This window comes from Myotis brandtii, unplaced genomic scaffold (assembly GCF_000412655.1).
Source record: "Myotis brandtii unplaced genomic scaffold, ASM41265v1 scaffold187, whole genome shotgun sequence".
NCBI classification, from domain to species: Eukaryota; Metazoa; Chordata; class Mammalia; order Chiroptera; family Vespertilionidae; genus Myotis; species Myotis brandtii.
In genome coordinates, this window is record NW_005356944.1 from 4,660,258 (window position 1) to 4,676,568 (window position 16,311).

Below are 16,311 nucleotides of genomic sequence, written 5' to 3' on the forward strand. Positions count from 1 at the left end.
AGAGCCGGTGGGTTTTGTTTGTTCCCAACTAAAACATGTTGATCCTGCATTCTCGTTTAATTTTTCAGAAGCTGGGCAAGCCTCACCATATGTTTGATAAGTCTGGATTCTGCTTCTGTTTGCAAGCTCAGTGCTAATTTTATACAATGAGCCATGATAAGGTTTTGATAGGTCATGATTAAACAGTACTTAAGTAAACAAAATATGACTGATCTTTAAAAAAGACATGTTCATAGTTTTGTTTGGTGCCTTATGCCTTCATGTCATTTAACAATAACTGAAATGTAACCGACCAAATAAAGTTCTTTATGCTTAAATCGGCAAGGCATTTCGTGCAACAAGGCGTTTCATGGCATACTTATGGGTGCATTCATACATTTTTGAAAGCTTATTTTTGGGATATAATGTTTAACCTGTTTGAAGATTATTTTTCTTTTATTTTTTTTTAAACTTGTTTTTAATTGTGTTAAGGTAGAGGTGTGTTGAAATAGTTGAGATTTTGGACATTTTATTTTTTGTCATTATGGGAAAATTGAATAACAATTTTGTAAATTTTTTTTCTATTCTAGGGAAAATACTTACTAAAAAAATTTCTTAGTTTCAAACCATGCTTTAAAAAGGTAAGATGAGCTTGAAATCTAGAACAGAACCAGCCATTAAATGTTTCAATTTTATATTTGGACATTGCTGACTACAGTAGCTAAACATACATATTAGGCAAGCAGATCATAACATGGTGAGCCAGTCTTAGTTTATTGTCATAATACCTTTTCCAGTGAACTAGTCATTATCTTGCTTGTAAACCAGTCATTGGCTTCTAGGCATGGAGATTTAGAGTCACATAAAAGTGGGTGGTTTTGGTGAGATGATAATTCTTGTAAACATGCTTGAAAAGAAGCTTCAGATCATACTATTTTAATTTTTTGGATGTTTCGTCATGGGATGCCATAAATAGGGTGCAAATTACAGAGGTAGGTTGCTGTAGCTAGTATGGCAGGGCATATAAGTATTTGTTTAACATGAGGAATTGAAAGCCCCCTTGCAATTTAAAATAGCAACAGTTGTCAAATGCACTTCTTTATTCAGCTTTTGTTTTTAATATTTCATACATGAACACTGAAGGCATACGCAGGGTGTCCCCAGAAATGTTTACACACTTTAACAACTGATAGCTCAGTTTTGAAAATAAAATGTATTTTAATAAACACTGCCTTTATACTGGTAATTATTCAAAGTCTGTGTATACATTTTTGGGGGACACGCCTATATATGGAAGTGAGTATGGGACAAATGTAAATTTCAGAGTGCTGAAATACTACTTCCCATCCATAGAATGAAATACTTGTTTGCATGTTTTCTTTTTTTAAAAAAAAATAAATATTTTTATTGATTTCAGAGAGGAAGGGAGAGGGAGAGAGAACTAGAAACATCAATGATGAGAGAGAACCATTGATTGGCTGCCTCTTGCATGCCCCCTACTGGGAATCAAGCCTGCAACCCAGGCACGTGCCCTTGCCGGGGAATTGAACCTGGGACCCTTCAATCTCCAGGCGGACACTCTATCCACTAAGCAAAACCAGCTAAGGCTGTTATTTTCCATTTGAATGTCTGAATGACTTACTTTGGTAACTTTTGAAGTTAATTTTGCAAGGTAAAGGAGTTAACTTTCTTAATATGCTGTTCTCAGTCTAGTAGTTCACTAAGAGTGATGATATGGTCAGTTAGAATTGCATTATTGGTAGTTAATTCAGAGACAGAAAATGTCGTCCCATTGCAACTTAACATTTGAATTTGTAGGTAGCAATATATAGATTTAAGGGTGTTTGATCTAAGGAACTTTGAAATTCTCCATATTTAAAATACCTCTTTAGAGTTATTCTTGCCTCGGACACAAAATAACTTGCTATGTAATGATTATATTGTTGCTGTTAAAGGAAATGTTCATATAAAATTTCTGGGTTTGCAGCTGTCCTAATTTCCTAGCATCTGAAGTTGAGATTTCTAATGTGGCATGTTTAACTTGGAAGTTACTTGTAGACAAACTAGAACTTTGTTAAAATGGAAGAATCTACCAGCATGTTGTATTGCTTTTTAAAAGTTGCCTCTCTTGCCCCACACAACTTGCTGAAAGCTTTGTCATGGCTAACCCTTTCTGTATGATACAAATGTAAGCCTAAAGAAATTATTTTAAATGTCCTGCTGGTTCTGGATCCAACTGCTTAAAAAGTATATCTTTTTAAAAAATATATATTTTATTGATTTTTTACAGAGAGGAAGGGAGAGGGATAGAGAGCCAGAAACATCAATGAGAGAGAAACATCGATCAGCTGCCTTCTGCACACCTCCTACTGGGGATGTGCCCGCAACCAAGGTACATGCCCTTGACTGGAATCAAACCTGGGACCTTTGAGTCCGCAGGCCGATGCTCTATCCACTGAGCCAAACTGGTTAGGGCTAAAAAGTATGTCTTGCCTAGTACCTTTTAGCACCTGGAGTTGAATAGGGATATATATTCGGAGGAGAAGTTTTAAATCGGGAATTTTTTAGGATAGCCAGAACACTTAATGTGACCAACTTAAGGAAATACAGTCCACTTCTCTTGGTTGACTTGGTGTAACTAAGAGTGGTTTGGTGAAAAACACCTAATGTTAGTGTGCTGATTCTGTAGGTTTGTCATAGCTGTTGGTTTGGACCTTATCTAAGTCACTGTTAGGACCAAGCTAGAATAGAGATGGAGGATGTATGTTATATATTTTACCCGAGTGTTTGTCAAATTAGACCTTGACCTCTTTAGCAGTTCAGGCTGCTTTCCTCAGTTGATACTTGGGCCATATGTCACTACACAAAGGCAGCATATTGCCTTGATTCTGAGGCGCACGCACGGCTGTTATCCTAAGGGACTTAGAGCCTCTACTCCTACTATTATGTAGAAACTAAAAGAACTGGATGGATATTGAAAATACTGTATTTTTAGGGTGCCATTTGTGGTTTGGGATAGTTAAGTCATTTAACTGATTTACTTTGTCTTACTTTACTATGTTTAGTAGTGAATGAAATAATCAGTACTTAAAGTATTTTATATTGTTTTTATTGAAACACATTTTTTATTGATTGATTTGAGAGAAAGGAAGGGGAGACACACACACACACACACGGGGGTGTGTGTGCATGGATTTGTTGTTCCACTTATTCATTGGGTGATTCTTGTATGTGTCCTGGGGATCGAACCCAAAGCCTTGGTGTATTGGGATGATGCTCTAACCTACAGAGCTACCCTGCCATGGCCCCCAAATCAGCACTTTTGTCAGCTGTCTTTTTCCAACAGAAAGGCTTTGAAATGAAACAAACCAAAGACAATATCTTTTACCTTAAATGTGTTTTGTTACTTTGACCCAAACAGTTTCTCTGATATTCTAAAAGTGATAGTTGTTTCTTTCCCTGTGGGAGAGTGATGAAGGGGAGTTAGTGGGGCAGGAAAGGTAGAGAAAGCTGGGCCACAGTGGGGGGAAGAGATTGGTGTGGTTGGATTTGGGAGACTTAGAAATCTGTTTTCACTTTAAATGTTGAAGTTGCTAACAACCAAAGTTCATTTAGTTATAGTCAATTAAGTATTGTGGTAGCTTGGGGAAAAGATTAAGAATATGCTGTGACACGCTGGCCAGGTGCTGGCTGGCGTGTCTTCCAGGAAGGTGGCAGATTCAATTCCTGGTTGGGGTGAGAACAGAAGGCTACCGAACCATGTTTCTCTCTCAGATGTCTGTCTGTCTGTCTGTCTGTCTGTCTCTCTCTCTTCACCCCCACCCCCCAATTCCTTTCTCTTTAAAATCAGTAAAAAACAAAACAAAAACAAAACAAAACCATATCCTCGGTGAGGCTTAAAAAAAAAAATGCCACGACACCTGCTAAGTGATCAGTCTTGTGAAATAGTATCTGTTTATCATCCTCGACCAATTTTTTAAAATCCTGTCCCCTTCCACTTTGTGTCTCTTGTTTTTCAATCTAAAAGACTTTTTTTTGCTTAATGTAGAATTTAGGGAATATGAGCTTTCTATCCAATTAAAAGAAAATCTTATGTTATAGGCCTGACTTGGGTGACGAGCATAGAACATATTATTCCTATTAAAATGGGTTTGATTTATAGGAATACTTTTTTGGTCTTATAATAAATAATAAAATTAAGATGCACATCATATATAAATCTAGGTTTTTCAAACTGAATTCAAACCCTGACCTCTCTGATATCAGTCACACAGTTCATTTTTACCTTTTGATATAAACATTTCTTCTTTTAAAGAGTAGGTTTCCAGATACACTTTTTATATTGTATTTTTTTTTGCTGTTTTGTCATTTTCTTTTAAAACAAAAAGATTACACCTAAAAGAAGTGGAGGTTTAGAGAATAATAATAAAGGAAAATGAAGTACTTTGGTCATTTGAGCTGTACTTTTTCCTAAAGGTAAGGACCTAAATTGTGAAAGATGGATCCTTTAGGTTATAACTCTTGGTTACCTTGAAAATAAAGGATGAAAAAAATAAAGAAAATAAAGGATGGCAGGGATGGTCAGATACATTTTTTTTTGCATAATTGTTAATGCTGAAGCATCTTTTCTAGTATGAAAAAATTATGATAGATATTGAAATAATCACATGAACACAATATGAGCCACTCCCTCCCCTCTTTAAAATTTTGTAGCCATTTATTATAAATTATAGTTGATTACATATAGCTTATCAAGAAAATTGTCTTTAAGCTATGATAAACAATGTGAAACTTGGCCATATATGACTAGCCAATTATTACAGTTTAGAAATCTTTCGAAAGTATTTGACTTACTAAAAAACATTTATATTAACTTTAACTTCTTCGATTTCTTCCTACTTTTTTAAAAAATAGTTTAAAAACTATTTTACAGTTTTTTAAAAATAAAATAGCAAACTTGCTTAGAAAATGTTTACTTATAAAGCAGTTATTTAAAGACCTGAAAATTATTTGCATGTATTTTGACTGTGTTATCTGTTTAATAATACAACGAGAGTCTTGTAGGTTGGGTAAACTATACGACTTTAGATATATAATGCTACAGTGTTAAATAGTTAATAAGTTAGATAAAGTGATAACATATTGAAAATTGAACCCGACTTTCTAGAGACATTTCTTCTAACGTATAATTTAAATTAATGCTTCTGAGGACTTAAATATGTAATATGTTACAATTTCTATGGAAATATTATATAGAGTATAGTGACCAATGGAAAATTACAGGTTATGCTGCCACGCTTCACTATATTCTCAAAACAAAACAAAAACATATTTTGGGCCAACTTATAATCAGTTTCAGTGGAGAAGGTACAAGTATCTCTGCAGTATATTAGTTGTAATTTCCTATTGTTTACTTTGTTTATTTTTTTAATAGTTATCTGAAGGTATATTTTAATTGAATTTAGAGAGAGAGGAAGGAAAAGGGAGAGAGAGAAACATGGATGGGTTCCCTCTCATACATGCCTAGACTGGGGATCAAACCCTGCGACCTGAGTATGTGCCCTGACCTGGAATTGAACTCTTGATCCTACAACGCTCCTACCAACCGAGCTATACCAGCCAGGACTGTAGTTTCATGTATTTTAGTTAATTAAGAATAGTATTGGGTTAAAAATATTAGATTTTTAACCTGTTGAGCATACTTTAAGTATTTCGTTATAGCTGGATCACTGACTGACCACAAATGAAAAAAATGTTAATGTTGGGTAGAAAAATTATAAAATATTTGTATGAAAACTGTTTTATCTAGTACATCTTTGAATGTCACTAAGTGGAAAGTTCTGTGCTATGAATGAAGAGAGTTAAGACACAATCCCTGCTTTGAGCAAGTAGTAGGTGAAGTTAGCTAAGTACTGGAAATTTTCTTTTATATCTGAGGAAAATAATCATTTAAATATAGCACAATCAAATTTCTTAAGACTTCATTTCATTTTGTTAAATAGAAGATATTTAAAGTTACCAGGAATAGTTCAGTTTCTTAATGTTGTGTGTCACCACTCTTACCACAAAACCAAAAAAAAAAAAAAACCATTTAAAAAATCTATGAATTTTATTTTGGTGATAATAAAATTATAACCAGTTTAATAGTCTAAAGGTCTTACAAAGACATGCTGTATATTAATTTAAATCAAGGGGAAGATCACCCTGGCCAGGTAGCTCAGTTGATTAGAGTGTTATTCTCATACACCAAGGTTGCTGGTTCGAAACCTGGTCAAGGCACATACAAGACTCAATCAATAAATGTATAAATAAGTGGAACAACAAATTGATGTCTCTCTCTCTCACTCTCTCTCTCTCTCTCTCCCTCTCCTTCTCCCTCTCCCCCTTTTCCTCCCTCTCTCCCTATCCTCTCTCTCATTTCCCTCTCTCTCTCCCTCCCTCCCTCACTTCTTCCCTTCCTTTCTCTCTCTCAAAATCAGTAAATAACATTTTAAATAAATCAAGGAAAAGGTCATATTTCTCATATATAGTTAATAATTCGGTTCTTTTCCTTCTGGGCATAATTCATTGCCTGAGAAAATTCTAATAGGTTTGCCTTTCTAAAATTATATTATTACCTTTCTTCTAAATTTGGGATGTAGTGCTTTTCAAACCTCATTTCTGTGCTGACCTGTGGAAAGAAAATAGAAAGGGAAAAATAGGGTATAGAAAGAATTCAATTTTAAGGTACTTTTAAGAATATTGAAATTACTAGCTATAACTTATTTGAAAGCACTAAAAAGAAGGGATATTGTTTGTATATTTAATTTATGTAAATCAAAAATACAGTTAACTTGGGGTTCTTAAAGCAGAGTCATGCAAAGGGCAAGTATTGTATTCCGTTCCTCTTATAATTCTATATGATATATTCCTTTTTTTAAAAAAATATTTTATTGATTTTTTACAGAGAGGAAGGGAGAGAGATAGAGAGTTAGAAACATCGATGAGAGAGAAACATCGATCAGCCTCCTCCTGCACATCTCCTACTGGGGATGTGCCCGCAACCCAGGTACGTGCCCTTGACCGGAATCGAACCCGGGACCTTTCAGTCCACAGGCCAACGCTCTATCCACTGAGCCAAACCGGTTTCGGCAGATGTATTCTTAAATGAAATTTGACAACTTGGTAATATTTTAATATTTTATACATGTATATTTAAAATGGAATTCTGTATCAAAACTTAGGGTGTTAAAGACTGTAACACAATTGGTTTACCAATAGCTTTTGAGTACAAAATAGTTGAAATGTTTGCCTTGTAAAATGCCCTAAGCTTAGCATGGCATTTCTGAAAGTATTTCTAGTGGTTACTCTGTAATTTGCAAAATCTCTTTAAAGCATCTCACATTTAAACGTGTAAAATTGTTTCCCTTTACTCTGATTTGAAGAAAACGAAATACCTCAATTTATAACCTATTAGAAGGTAACAATATTACATTTTAGGAAAAGGATACATTTAAAAATGTAAAATAGTATCTGAACTGTTTCTTCAGGTCGAAAACCATGTCTTAAAAGATTTCTGTATCCCTAAAGTGCCTAAGACATTGGGGAATCAAATATATTATTATTATAAAAGTAACCAAATACAGGCATGCTACGTTCTACCTATTCCCTTATTCCATGTAGAAAATCTTTATGAGTAGCTTGACAGGTATCTGACCAGGTGCTTGTGAATGTGTCATATATACATTTGACTTCTCAAAACCCACTCTACTCCTCACCTCCTTTACTTGTAGCAGATGAGTCTGTTTCCCTCATACAGGCCAATAGGTATGAACTTCCTGCAGATTTCCAACTCTCTATGTCTGAAGGTAACTTCTACCAGTACACATTGTGTTTTCACTACTTTCTCAGGAAAGCAACATCCCATTCCCTCCAGGATTACCCCCTATTCTCTGTTGTGGATTTCATACTGAATTGTGTTTTTCAGCATCTTGAGCCTCTCCAGTAATGTCAAGTCCCCTCTTTTTATTTCTTGGTCTTTTTTTTCTTCAACCTTTTAAAAAGGTATCTGAGATTTTAAGTGGCCATCTTTTAATTGGGCCTCCTTAAGTCTCTGGACCTATTTTCTCTTTTCTTTTTCTTCCAAATTTATTAAATGTGTACTATAGCCCCTATCTAAATTTCTAATCACTTCTCAGTCCTTGGCAGTATTTTTCTGTTCATTTATAGCTTATGTATTTCTCCAGATGATTGCATAATCTCTACTATAACTTATTCAAGTATGAGCTTTTAGCTCATCTTTTGAACTATGATCTCATTATTTCTCCCCAACAGGTAGCTCAAACTGAATTGACTACCTTATTTCCAAATTGGTTTCTTTTTCTGTATTTCCTCTTTTGTGTCCTCACTCATTTCTCTCTTTAAAAAAATTTTATTGATTTCAGAGAGAAAGAGAAAGAAACATTGATTTTTTGTTCTACTTATTTATGCATTTATTGGTTGATTCTTATATGTGCTCTGACCAGGGATCAAATCTGTAACCTTGGTGTATTGGGTTGATGCTCTAACTAACTGAGCTATCCAGCCAGAGCCTTACTCATTTTTATTGTTGTTTATGTTTGAAACTTTAAGTTTTTTAAAAATTGATTTTGGAGAGAGGAAATGGGAAGAGAGAGATAGAGAGGGAGAGAGGGAGGGATGGAGGGAGAGAGAGACACATTGATTGGACATTTGATCAAATTATTAATCTAGGATTGAACTTCCCCTGTTGATTTGAGTTGTTTCAAGTGGTAGATTAGGCCCTTGCCAGGTTGCTCAGTTGGTTGGAGCGTCCTCCCTTACAACAAAAGGTTGCGGGTTCTGTACCAGCTCCAGCACATACTTAGGTTTTGGGGTTCCACCCCTGGTCAGGGTGTCTGCCAGAGGCAGCTGATTGATGTTTCTCTCTAAAAGGATCAATAAAAACATATCCTTCTTTAAGGATTAAAAGGGGGGGAAAAGTAGATTGGTTTAGGACAGTGATGGCGAACCTTTTGAGCTCGGCGTGTCAGCATTTTGAAAAACCCTAACTTAACTCTGGTGCCGTGTCACATATAGAAATTTTTTGATATTTGCAACCATAGTAAAACAAAGATTTATGTTTTTGATATTTATTTTATATATTTAAATGCCATTTAACAAAGAAAAATCAACCAAAAAAATGAGCTCGTGTGTCACCTCTGACACGCGTGTCATAGGTTCGCCATCACTGGTTTAGGAGGGGGTCTGGTGAGGATTATTTGACCTTTGCTTTCTTCGTCTTTAATATTTCATACGTATCTTTACATGGATTTTTAAAGTAAATAAAAATTTCGTGGTGTGTTTTGAGAGAGTGGAAGAGGGGGAGGGAAGGGGGAGAGAGAGAAACATCCACCTGAGAGAGACACAAGGATTGATTGGTTGCCTTGGCCCCACCTCCGCCTGGATGGGGCCAGGAATCAAACCCACAACCCAGGTATGTGCCCTTGACCCTTTGGTCTGCAGGCCCACGCTCTAATCAATGAGGCAAACCGACCAAGGCTCGTGGTGGTTTTGGGGACATATTTCCTATAAAGTAGAAAGGAAATTATTTGGCTTTCTGTTAAGGGAGTTGTCATAACCCAAAGTTATAAAACTTATTTTTTCTGGCTTTATCATAGCATCTTATTTTATTTGAAATATCTGCAAAGCAGTCATTCCCCACCCCTACTGGTAGACATTGGTATTGTGTTGAATTGAAATAAAATGTTCTTTTGTACTTAAGTTTTATAAACTAGATTTGAATTGTTAAGCTTAAAGTTTATTTCAAGGAAGAGAGTGCTTTGAGTGAACTTTTTAGTCAGGTTTCAGTCAGTATTTCCATTTCTGAGTTTTGATATTATATGGTTTGGAAAATTCTAGGGAATTATATGCTGTAGTAAGAATAGTCCTTGAATATTGTTTTTAATTAATTCCTTCTAGCCTTTCTTAAATAAAGATTTATATTGGCAGGGTAATTTCTAGCAGCTTTGAAAAACCCAACAGGTCATTTTCTGTTCCAAAAGCTAGAATTTTTTGCTAAGTCAGATGAAGCTTGTTATTTAACATGCTGATTTTGTGTTATAGTCGACACATTCCCGAGATGCTTTGTTCACAATGCTGATGGAAAATACCCAAGACTTTACTGTTTTCAAATAAATGTTTTGTGGGCATCTCAGACAGCAGGTTTATTTTATGAAGTTTTACAGCATGTGGTGGTTCATTTATGTGAAAATATTTCTTATGTGAAATGTGTTAGTGTAACTAATTTCCTGTATAGAATACTGCTAAAACAACCTGTTAATGATATAGGTATTTAAAATACTGAGATTTAAATGGCCAGTGAAGAGTTAAACTCATTTACTATTCACACTAAAAGCTTATTTTATTATATATCCCATCTTTTATTCTAACAAGACATGTTACTTTGTCTTTTGTAAATATGCTCTCAAATTACAAAGAAATTTAGAAATAAAATAGTGTGACTAGAAACTACTTTTTATTATCTGAATATTGCTAGTTATGTAGTTCCATTTTCTAAATCCTATTGTAGAGCCCTGTATAGACTATACTGGGCTTTTCTATCCTTTCAAGAATGAAAAGGCCTTTTTATTATCAAATTTATTGGATCACATAGTGAAATTCTAATTTTAGTCTCTATTGATGAGAAAATTACATAATAACCAAAAGTTCCAAAAGCTACTGTGAATTAAGTAATACTTTTAAATGAAAAGATTTTCTTTCACGGCTTATGAATACTTTTTTATTAATGACGGCAGAAGATGGATCCCAGGGACTCATTGTATGCCTGATCATTCTAGATTTTAGGTGATTTGGGCTTGCCTAACATATTCAGTTCATCTCCAAGTGTGTAACCCTCGAAGAGCAGCCTTGTGCAAAAAAACCATTGTTTTATGCCTGTCACTCATATTCTTTTTGTTTATCACTTGACAAAAGCTCAGACCTACAGAAAAGTTAAAAAATAGTACAAAGGATTCTTAGATATCTTTAACCTAAATTCTTTAAACATCAGCATTTTACCCCATTTGCATTTACCTTTTCTCTTTACATTGTATTCCCCCCCCCCCCCCCCCCCCCCCGTTCCCCCCCCCCCCCCCCCGCTGAACTTTTTGAGAGTAAGTTACAGACATGATATCCTTTTACCCAATTTTTCCCTACAAGTGTTTATGTCTCCTTAGTTTTGTTGTAATCTGTAAAGTGTTTCAGTTTTTGTGTTGTTTTCCTGACATTGACATTTTGACCAACGCTACGTGTTTTTTAAGAATAGCCCTCAATTTGGATTTGTTTGTCTTCTTGTGCTTAGAAATATCACAGTGAAGTGTATTGCTGCTAGCTCATCATATCAGGAGGCACATGATGTTAACATTGATCATTTGGTAAAGGTGGCATCTGTTGGCTTCTTCTTTTTGATTAATACCTATCTTGTGGGGGTGTATTTTGAAGCTGTGTAAATGTCAAGAACTCTGAAGGGTCTTGCAAGATAACAAATTAGCCATGGATGCTGGCAGCAGATAGGAGATAAAGGACTTTCTTACTCATAGTAATAGCAATGTAGTCAGTATGTCAGTATTTGCCTTGTCCCCCAACTCGGTTCCCACTGGGTGATGTGAACAGGACCAGGTGACCCCTGCACAAAAGGAGTCACGTTGTAGGAGAGGAACCCAGGTTTAGGAAACTCGAATGTTATATAAGGGGCAAGTAAGCCTGCCTGACATTTGCCCAAGAGAGTCATTATCTTTATCTTACTGGACATTAGACAGCCTGCCCTTTGCTCAGGAGGAAAACACTATTCTACCTCCAAGGCTGTTCAGTATACGAACATCTTTCAGAAGTGACTCCAGAACAAAGGCAGTCAGTGTCTCTACTTGGAAGACATGGAGAAACATGAGAGACTCACATTGAATTGTCTCCCAAAAAACTGTTATTCAAACTTTCACCCACCAGTTTTTGCATCCATTGGTAATTCTTGCTTGAATCAGTTATGATTGTTGCCAAATGGTAAATTTTTAATTCTATCATTCCTTTACATTTATTATTTCCTTTTTTTTTCTGACTTATTCCCCAGATACCTCACTTTTGCCCTGTGAGATAACTTCCCAAGTAAACTCCCTGAATATAGGTCTTTCTTTAAGATTCTACATTTAAGGGAACTCAGGCTAAGTCACAAGGCACCTCAAACTCAGCATCTAAAATTGAGTTCAATTTTTCCTCTAAATTCTCCTTCTGCTTTTTAAAAAAACATTTTCTATTATTATTTAGTGATCATTTTTTTAAAGCCAGAAACATGGTTGTGTCAGTTCCTTCCTTTCTTACTCCTCACCAAGTTCTGTGGTTCTTCCTTCTGTCTACCTGTTGGTAATCAGTACTTTCGACTTCACCCCCTTAGTGTATGCCTTTGCTCAGGCTCTGATCAGCTCTTATCTGGACTATTACTATAATCTTCCCACGGTTCCATTATTACTCCTTTCTAGTTGATCCTTCACAGCTTTGCCTGAGTAATCCTTTAAAAATACAAATATGATTCTGTTTTTTAATTTGACTGTGGCTCAGCCTGGAAGACAAGGTTCTTTTACGATGTCTTTTTAAAGTTGTCTTTCTTCTCAAGGACCATCCTTTTCTCTAGCTCCCTTTCCACTGGCAAGTTACGTTTTTGTGTGGAGATTGACAAACTTTCTTTCAGGGCTAGTTGGCAGATATTTTAGGCTTTGCAAGCCACATGTGGTCTCTGTTGCATACTTAAAAAAAAACAACCCTTTAAAAATGTAAAAACCATTCTTAGCTTGTGGGTCATACAAAAATAGTCTGGGTCCGATTTGGCCAACCATAAATTGTGGGTGCTGTTCTAGCCAGTATGTCATGTTTTTCATTAGTCTCTGTCCTTACATGTGCTGTTGGTTTGTACTGCGAGGAATATCCTCTCCTACATAGCAGACTTCTTCCCACCACCTTCCAAATTTAACTTTCAGGTTAACTTTTTACTGAACCCTTTTTGTGCTCCTTTAGGGCACATGTTAATCATCCCCTTTTCTTTGCGACCTGCATCCTTAAGTTATTGCCCTCAGTGTTGTTATATATGTACATATCTTTGCCTCTTGCTGGGAGCTCATTGATGAAAAAAATGTTTATTTAGTTGGGGGGGAGAGCGGGAGAGAGCAAGATAGAAGGGGTCAATGGGGGAAAAGAGCAGACATCTGTAATACTTTCAACAATAAATATTTTTTTAAAAATGTTTATTGCTAAATTCTTCCTGTTCCTAAATGTCTTTACTTGATTTGAATAAAAAAAAAATTGTAAATTGAAATATAAATGGAATGAAATAGAGTATGGCTAATTGAATATGCTAATAAAATATCTAAAATGGTTGGTTATATATTTTTTGAAATTAAAAAGATACAATTAAAGAGGTTCCGTTATTTGGTAGATCTCTCCTCCCCCCCTTCATTTAAAAATAATGGTAAGTGGCTTTTCTCTCTTGAGTCTGCTGATGCTGCCTCACTATCGCTGCTCTCGTCAGCCTCTGCCTGCTCTCTCCTTGAGACTAGCACCATGCCTTCAATGAAGTTGCAGCGTTCTGATGGAGAGAAATTTGAAGGTGATGTTGAAATTGCCAAACAATCTGTGACTATCAAGACCATCTTAGAAGAGTTGGGAATGCATGATGAAGGTGATGATGACCTAGTTCCTCTACCAAATGTTAATGCAAAATATTAAAAAAGGTCATTCAGTGGTGCACCCACCACAAAGATGACCCTTCTCCTCCTGAGGATGATGAGAACAAAGAAAAGCGAACAGATGATATCCCTGTTTGGGACCACGAATTCCTCAAAGTTGACCAAGGAACACTTGTTGAACTTACTCTGGCTACAAACTAGACATCAAAGGTTTGCTTGATGTTACATGCAAAACTGTTGCCAATATGCTCAAGGGGAAAACTCCTGAAGAGATTACAAGACCTTGCATATCAAAAGGGACTTTACTGAAGAAGAGGAAGCCCAGGTACAGCAAAGAGAACCAGTGGTGTGAAGAGAAGGAAAAGTTGTGCCTGGCACTGGAACACTGTAAGGATTGTTCCAAATACTAGTGCAATGCTCTGTTTCAATTGTTAATATAAGACAAACAGTAGACAAGTGCAAATCAATTGTATTAGCAGAATATTGTCCTCATTGCATGTGTAGTTTGGGTTTAGATTCCAAACATATGGCTTAGTTTCTTCCAATATGATCGAAAGTCTCTTTTTTCGTTGCTCTGGATAAAACTGAATTGTGGGTTCTCTATAAACAGTGGCATTTTGGGCTTTCCCTCTTTTTGCAGAGCGATTTCTGCCTAGTTTATTGTCCAGTTAAAAGGTCTAGTGACCTTTTAAAAGTTGGCATTGTAAATAAAACAACTTGCAAAAGTTTTCTGAATAGAAAAAATAAAATAAAAATAATGTAAATTTTGGCTATGAAAGTATAGAGTAATAGAATTAATTTTCATGCAACTGCCATCCTGGGTGCAAAATAACAGTACATATAATTGAAGTCTTTTTCCTTTCTTTCTGGCATTTTTATCATTTCCACACATGTTTTTATACCTTACCACATGCTTACTATATCTAAAAGCACAGCATAGATTTGTCGCTGTTAATTTTATAATAAATGGTACATGCTCTTCTGCAACTTGTTTTCCCCCCTACATAGTTGTTTTGAGATTTATCCATGTTGATATGTGTAACTTCAGGTAATTCATTTTGCTGCACATGATTAATTCTAACATGCATAGCTTTTCCTACATTTTAACTGCTTTGAAATTGTGATACATTTTAAAATAAATGTTTTGCCCTTACAATTGGTATTTTTTCTTTTTTGTGGTATATAAATCCTATATAATAAAAGGCTAATATGAAAATTGACCAAATGGTGGAACAACCAGTCACTATGACACACACTGACCACCAAGGGGCAGATGCTCAACACAGGAGCTGCCTCCTGGTGGTCAGTGTGCGCCACAGTGGCGGGAGAGAGTCTAAGCTGTCAGTCAGACATCCCCCAAGGGCACCTGGACTGTGAGAGGGCGCAGGCCAGGCTGAGGAACCCCCTGAGTGCACGAATTTCGTGCACCAGGCCCCTAGTAAATATATGATGTTTGTGGTATAAAACACACTTGTATTGTATGTGTTGTATGAAAAAACTGCACCTTGACAATTCCTTTTGTGATAATTAGGTTATTTCAAAATTTTGTAATTATATACAGTGTAGCAGTGAACATTATTTTGCCTGTTTTGTTGTACTTATTATGAGACTGTCTGTAGGCAGGATATATACCTGGGAGAAGAATTACTAGATTATGACCATTTCCAGTTTTGCTCTCTAAGTGTTTGTACGTCTTACCCTAGTATATAAGTCTCTGTGCCTCACTCTCCAACATTGGGTATTATCTTATTTTTTGTCATTCCGATGTGTATGAAATGGAATCCTACCATAGTTTTAATTACTATTTTCCTTATTACTAGTTGAGGTTGAGAATTTTCTTTTAAGAAGTCTTTTGGCCTTTATTTCCCTTTTTTGTAAATTGCTTGTTGATATCTTTTACCTATTTCCTTACTGAGTTTTGCCAAGCAGTGTGATTTCTTTAGATCTTTTGTCAGTTATATGTGTTGCCAATATCTTCACTATATCTGTGGCTTATCTTTATTTCTGGTATCATTTGATAACTAAACAAAAGTTCAAATTTTAATAAAGTCAAATTTTTCAATCTTTTGCTCTTAGTTTGTGCTATTTGTATCTTGTTAAAAGAAAAGCTTTCTTGTGGGATTTTTGCTCGGAAGCCTGTGCTATGGGAGATCCATTCCCCACAAAGCAAAATAGATTGTGCTGGTGGGCTGAAGCTGACAGTGCTGGGAACTCCAGGGGGGCCTGAGGGAGAGTTTTCTAATTAGCGAGGACAAATTGAAAGCAAAAGCAGTAGCTTACCAACTCTACTTTATAAATATATTTTTTAAAATATGTTTTATTGATTTTTTTACAGAGAGGAAGGGAGAGGGACAGAAAGAAACATCGATGAGAGAGAAACATCAATCAGCTGCCTCCTGCACACCCCCTACTGGGGATGTGTCCGCAACCAAAGTACATGCCCTTGACTGGAATCGAACCTGGGACCCTTGAGTCTGCAGGCCGATGCTCTATCCACTGAGCCAAACTGGTTAGGGCTATAAATATTTTTTTTGTAATAAAGAAAACGAGATTCCTCAAGTTAGCAGGCATCTTTTTTTAAAGAAAATATATTTTTTTATTGGTTTCAGAGAGGAAGGGAGAGGGA

At 35.9% G+C, this 16,311-nt stretch overlaps 1 pseudogene; it reads left to right on the forward strand.

Annotated features, from left to right (window-relative positions):
* The window catches only part of LOC106725785, a 15,099-nt pseudogene extending 636 nt beyond the window's left edge, over positions 1–14,463 (forward strand).
* The last annotated feature ends 1,848 nt before the right edge of the window (positions 14,464–16,311 follow it).